Source organism: Corvus brachyrhynchos, unplaced genomic scaffold, assembly GCF_000691975.1.
Source record: "Corvus brachyrhynchos isolate BGI_N302 unplaced genomic scaffold, ASM69197v1 scaffold34, whole genome shotgun sequence".
In the NCBI taxonomy this organism is placed as follows: Eukaryota; Metazoa; Chordata; class Aves; order Passeriformes; family Corvidae; genus Corvus; species Corvus brachyrhynchos.
Window position 1 is genome coordinate 1386232 of NW_008238126.1, and position 6275 is coordinate 1392506.

The 6275-nt window shown below is 36.9% G+C and overlaps 1 protein-coding gene across 17 annotated transcripts in view; it reads left to right on the top strand.

Annotated features, from left to right (window-relative positions):
- The window catches only part of CASK (calcium/calmodulin dependent serine protein kinase), a 141579-nt gene that overhangs the window by 90776 nt on the left and 44528 nt on the right, over positions 1-6275 (top strand). The window contains exon 1 of one of the 17 annotated variants that reach the window (XM_008633019.2): positions 2842-2961. The exons of the other annotated variants lie outside the window; for them this stretch is intronic. The gene's annotated coding sequence lies outside the window, so the exon portion shown is untranslated. Of the gene's footprint in view, positions 1-2841; positions 2962-6275 lie in introns of those variants that run through there. 17 annotated transcript variants of the gene reach the window in all.

Sequence of the window (6275 nt, forward strand, 5' to 3'; positions counted from 1 at the left end):
AATATCTTATTTTGTCTCTGAAATAACTCTTTTTTTTGAAGGCCAAAAAAGAAAGAACGGTCTTTTTGTTAAGGGTGCAAGTTCCCAATGTATTAGGTTTTTTGTTCAGATCACAAAATGTAAGTCTTCTTTCTCAGTAATTCATTGACTTGGGTATTATGAGGACAGGCACCTCTGAAGGCCACAGAAGGCATCATCCCACTGATTGTTTTTAATTGATTTATTTGTTTAAATAACTGTCTTAAGACTCTCTTCCAATTTACTTGGGGGCCAGAGGTGTTCAAAACAAGGGGAAAAAAGGTGCCAACTGCTTACAAAGTAGTTTATATTCACTCTCAGCCAAATCCTGCAATACACCAGTGTATTCTGATGTGAATTTATTGAATAGTTTCATTGTGTGTTTTTTTCATCATTTTACAGATTCCTATTATTTGTGTTGGGTGGGTTTTTTCCTGCACAGAAGTTACACAGTTTATTATTAAAAACTTAATTGTGTTTACTGCAGAAAGGCCCTTCTAGAAACAACCATATAGAAATATTCACTACCCAAAGAAAATTTGTTGTTTAATATTTGTATTTTTGTTTGTTTGTTTGTTTTTGGTTGGGGTTTTTTTGTTTTTTTTTTTTTTAGTAAAAGAGTAACTTTGGTTTGGACAGATTTTTCTTTTTTCTTGCTTTTGTTAAATGTGTGATGATCAAAATTTTGGTGGGTGCCGTAAGACATTTCTCTGTGTCACTTAGAATGTCTGAGTTTATGACTACATAAAGCTTTACAGACTGTTTCATTCCAGTACCCAATTTAGATGATACAGTACAGTATATAAGAATGCAGTACAGTATATAAATAACTTCATGGAAAAACAGAGTTAAGTAGTGAAAGCAGTTTTTTATTACCATTGTCAGATTTTTAGAAGCCTTATCAAATGCTCGAATTAAATTCTTTTTTATTGACTTTCATTAAAGACATCCTGGGAGACACTGCTGTCCTGTGTCAGCAGGACTGATAAAGAAGTTGGAAAGAAATGTGAAGAGGTTACTAATTTTGGAGGCATTTGGTGTTTTGTATCGTGGCAAAAGATTTTACTTGAGTGATTATTTGTTTTGAAAAGCATAGTGGGCTTCAAGGATGTGCCTAGTGGGGAAGGGTTTTACACATTATGTTTCATCTCTATCAGTGCATCAAAGGAATTTTGCTAAAATGTAAACCCAGGAGCTGCTGTTTTGTGCAGCTGCTGGCATTGAAGGAGACAAGAGAAATCATTCTCCTGTTGAGTGGAGTGCTTTGGTCACCTCTGCAGGGCCGTGGCTGGGGTAGTTCTGAATGCAGATGTCGCTTGATTTACAAGTGAGATTTTCACCCAGCAGGAGAACAGTATCAGCTTTTGTGTGGCTGGGGCCTCTGTGTGCTGCTGCCTTTGTCTGCATCTGTCTGTCCTGAGGCAGAGATAGTTCTCTAGGCTGATGTCTTTCGGCTGTTAATTTTAAAAGTTTGTTACATTATTTTCATAGATGGAGTCATTGAGGTAAGTGTTGTTATTTCTGTGATAGAAATGTTACAAGCTTTCAAGAAAGTTTATTTTACTTTTTGCTGGTTTAACACACTACACACGTATGGTTTTAACTAAATGAGGTTAAATAAATTTTGCACTAGTCATTTGTATCATATCCATGTGTGCAGACACTTCTTTCTTTCTGAGTTTAATTTATATTCACAGTGCATATATTTAAGGCATACTGATTTCTCAAGAGAGTCTTCTGTGTCTGTTATCCTTTGTTGATCATGGTAGTGTTTCTCAGGAACCTGCATCTGTGCACACTTCAGAGTTTCCTTAGGATTTCTTTTGAACTCTGTCATCCAAACAGATTCGGTCCTGAAGTCCAGACTTTTAAGGAAACATATTTTCTCTTTTGCTAGAATGAATGTTGTTGGAACCTCAGTTTAGCTTCTTACATGGTTGGTTAAAGCTTTCTGCTGGGTTTATTTTGGTTTGTTCTGTTTACCCTCCCTATCTGGATGTTGGCACAGTAAATCTGAATGTCCTTTGTAAAAGTTTCAGTTATTCAGCAGTGTCCAGGCATGGCTGATACTATAGTTCTTTCTTTGAATATGCTTTAAACTCCTAATGCATTTATCTCTTATCTGCTCTTTTCTGAGAAAAGTATATTATTTTAACAATTTTAATGTATACTTTGGATTTTTTTTTTTAAAGGCAAAAAAAAGCAAAAACTATTTTGATTTTTCTCTTCAAGATGCTTTCATTTCCTTCTATTTTAAGTCATGAATAGACCGGTGGAATATCTATCATATGATGTAGAAAATAAAATAAATCAGCAGTTGTGTATAAAAAGTTTAAATATTTTCCTAGATCATCTAATTTTACTATATTTTGATTTGAATGAGAATGACTTTCTATGTGAATCACATAGTGGGATTCAAGGTTTTTTGGATGCACACTGGTCCTTGCCCTCTTGAATACTGATTATGTCAACACTTATGGGGGAACATGTTTTAGTGAAACCTGAATGCTTCTCTTTTGCAAAAAGAGATCACAAAGTGTGTTACAGATGTTGCTTAAAATCCCTCAGAACATGTTATGCCGAAGTGAAATAATACTTTATCATTTTTAAAACACATTGTTTTTCCTATCTTTAATTATCCTTTATTTCATATATTTGTAAGACAAAAATACATGGAAAATATTTGTTAAAAAAAAGAAGAAACTATGTTGGCAGGAAGGCACCTTGCTATTTGGGGAATCAAATCTGGCTTTTATCCCAGTGCAGAGGCAGCGTGCTCAGCCCCAGGGAGTGGGAGGGACTGTCCCACACTGCAGTGGGAACTCCTTTCCCAAGCAGTGTAGATGGAACAATGACCAAGCCTTAGGGAGAACTGTGTGAAGAATTCCTTCAGCAGGTGGGCTGGATCATCACCACCAGTGCAGTGCATTTGTTCTCTAAAAGGTAACTTCTCTGGAAGCTCTGTCTGAAAGAACACAAAAAGCAGAGGCTATTCTGGAATTCCTTCTGCATTATTTCATAATCATTCTCTAAAATACTTTCCATTTTCATCTTCCTTCATACCTTTGCATTTCATTTTCTCTCCTGCTGGGATAGGTGGATCACCGTGCCACTCACCATCATCTCATTGTTTTCTGGTTCTTCCTGTTCCTCTGCCTTACAAATTAAATGGGGGATTTATTTCACATTTAGTCTTCAGAGCAGAAAGCGTTGTTGTTCCACATTTTTATAGTATATTTTAGTGATAAGTGAGTGGGTCTCTTAAACCCAAGGCTAATACAAATATGAGCCAACAGTTACTTTCATGTTGATTGAGAGTAATTTTTGAGAAATGTATGTATCCACCACTTTCCAACATGCAAAATTCTGGCTCAGTTTTCATGACACTGTGAGAGTTACTTTGTTATGCTTAACCTGTTTTCTTTCTAACTAATACTCTGTCATTTTGAGTATTTATAGGCTTGATACTGATGTGGTGAATCCTCAAGTGAAATTCAGCTTGATAGTGTACTTGAAATGGGAACTGTGGTACTTAGCCCATACTTCTTGGCCTAATGTCCCTGTGTAAATGGTGTGTCATTGTGTCTGCCTGCACCAACATCTGCTCCAAAAGCATAAATCCACAGATTTGATTTTTTTTTTCTTTTTTTTTTTTTTTTTTTTTTTTTTTTTTTTTTTTTTTTTTTTTTAATGTGGAACTAGAAATTCCCATTATTTCAGTGTATTTTTAAGTTACTGGGCCCCAATAAGTCAAAGAACAGTAGCACTGTATTCCTGGCACTTGTGAAACATTTAATTAACCTCAATGATATTGTCTGGGGATAAAGAGGATCAATTTCATATTTAACTTTCTACATTTTCTTCTTCTTACATTGTGTGTAGTTCAAGTTCCTTTTTAACCATAAGGGCTACCTGTTGTGTTTGGGTTTTTGCCCTTATAAAACTTAAGATTCTCAGATTTATTATTTCTCCAGGAGCTTGGGGCCTGCTCTTGAGAAATGACAAAAATAAAGAAATGCTACAGCACCTGGGCCACAGTCCACAAATCTTGAATAGTACTTCAGTTTTGTTAGTGCTGGGAGCTTAACTTTGGAATGATACTTCAGCCTGCACTTAGTTTACATTAAAAAACCCAAAGGCAATGTACAAGCAGCCCAGTAAGCTTCTGTTTCTGAATTCAGTCAGCCCTCCCCACCTCCTCCTTCTGGTTCCTCAGGTAGTTGGCTGGAGCATGTTGACTGTTGTAGGGATTGGGGTATTTTTAGTCTCAGAATATCCTTGCAGAAAATTTATGTGAATAGGGAGAAACAAAATAGTTGTTAATTCCAGTATTAGCACCTCCTGGTGCAAGGTGTGCTCCATGTCACAAAGCAGGGGAGGAGCTGTGTTCTTGTTAATTATTGTGCATTTAACACAATCCCCCTAGAATGAGGTTCGTGGTCATTAGCATTCTCCCTTCAGGGTAATAATCCAACCCTGACAAGGTAATTCAGCAAACAGGATTGGGAATTAAGCCCATTTAGGCCTAATCCAACTCTTTTAGTTCCTGTTCTTCGTTATTAGTCCATATTGAAAGGTGGAGGAAAGACAGGAGCAAAGGTTATTCTGTGGGGTATATCAAGGTGTTGTCCATGGAACAAAGCTCTTGTTAAAGCCCTTCTGTAATGAGTTATTAGTTTTTCCTGATGCTTATTGAATCATTTAGGTTGGAAAAAGTCATTAAGGTCATCAAGTCCAGCTGTAAACCCAACACTGCCAAGCCCACCACTTCACCAAGCAGCCTGTTCCAGTGTTTGATGATAACCTTTTTGGTGAAAATTTTCCCTAATACCCAGTCTAAACCTTCCCTGGCACAACCCTGAGGCTATTTGCTCTTGATATATCCCTTGTTACTTGGGAGAGGAGACCAACCCCCCAATTTGCTACTCCATTCAGGGAGTTGTAAATAGTGATATGGTCTCCCATGAGCCTCCTTGTCTCCAGACTAAACACCCCAGGTTCTCTCCTCTGTTTAGGCTTGTGCTCCAGTCCCTTTACCAGTGCCTTTATCTGAACTCCCTCCAGCACCTCAGTGTCTTTTACATTTACTTTTATCTGATCAGCTGCATGGTGCCATCTCTAAAAAGTGCTTTGCCTTGGTTTTGTTAAGATCAGCTTCAATTATATCTGATGCAGTAAAAAAGGAAAAAAAAAAGTTACTCTGTTATTTAAATAATGGGATTTTTGTGTCCTTGAAGTCACTAATATGTTAGAGTACCTTGGGAAATAATGTTTAAGCCCATGTCTTTCCCAACAGTACTACTGGTACGTTCCAGAGTGAGAGTATTTTGGGCTTTTTTAAATGGGACCTTTTAATTTCACTGTGTTGGTTTTCCAGCTGCTGTGCTAGTTTTGTTGGTTGTTGGTACTGCCATGTGCAAAGCAGTATCTTTATCTCATCCTAGTTTGGCATATTTCATCTTTGCAAAAGATGTTAAAACATTTGCAATGTGAACAGAATAAAGTCTGGTAACGTCTGTGTACTGTCTGGCATGTCTTTAACATCTGCTGTCACTTGTGGAGAAGTACAGCTTCTACAGTCATAAAATTATTATGATGAGTATTAATATGGGTTTTCCTTAAAATAGGAGACAAATTACTAGTTTAGAGTCCTACTTTGTAAGGAAATAAAATGCTGTCAGACAGCCGAGTCTGGGTTCATCGTACATGAATGAGGCATTTAGGGACACCTGGAATTAAATAGAAGAAAATAATGTCTGCTGTGATTTTGAGGAGTAGCATAACCATTCATTATCAGAACTTCTGTGAGACAACTTGAAATAAACAAGTAAAGATCTTCTTGGCAAATGTGAAGCAAATCCAGAAGCACAATTCAAAAAGTCCATTGTGGGGGAAGAACTGTGCACATCCTGGAGTTTATTTTGTACTATTATAGTCCTTTCCTTGGCTCTTTTGCCTCTGAAGGGTTAAGGCTTTGATTTTACAGAGTAAGTGCATAGCATTTCATAATCTCTGCTAAAAAGGAGTATGTTCTACAACAGAGCTAAAATTTGTTTGTAGCTCATGTACACTGAAGGTAAAAACTTCGCCCTTTGTTAAGAAATAGAATATACAAGTCAGATATTACTGAACATCGATGGGATCTGAACCACTACAGGCATAAATGTGTCCTTGAATCTGTTTTTAACCATATCAGTGTGTGGAGCTGCAGAGATCTGTGTAGTCTTTGTTTCAGACTGAACTTTGTGTTATTTCCC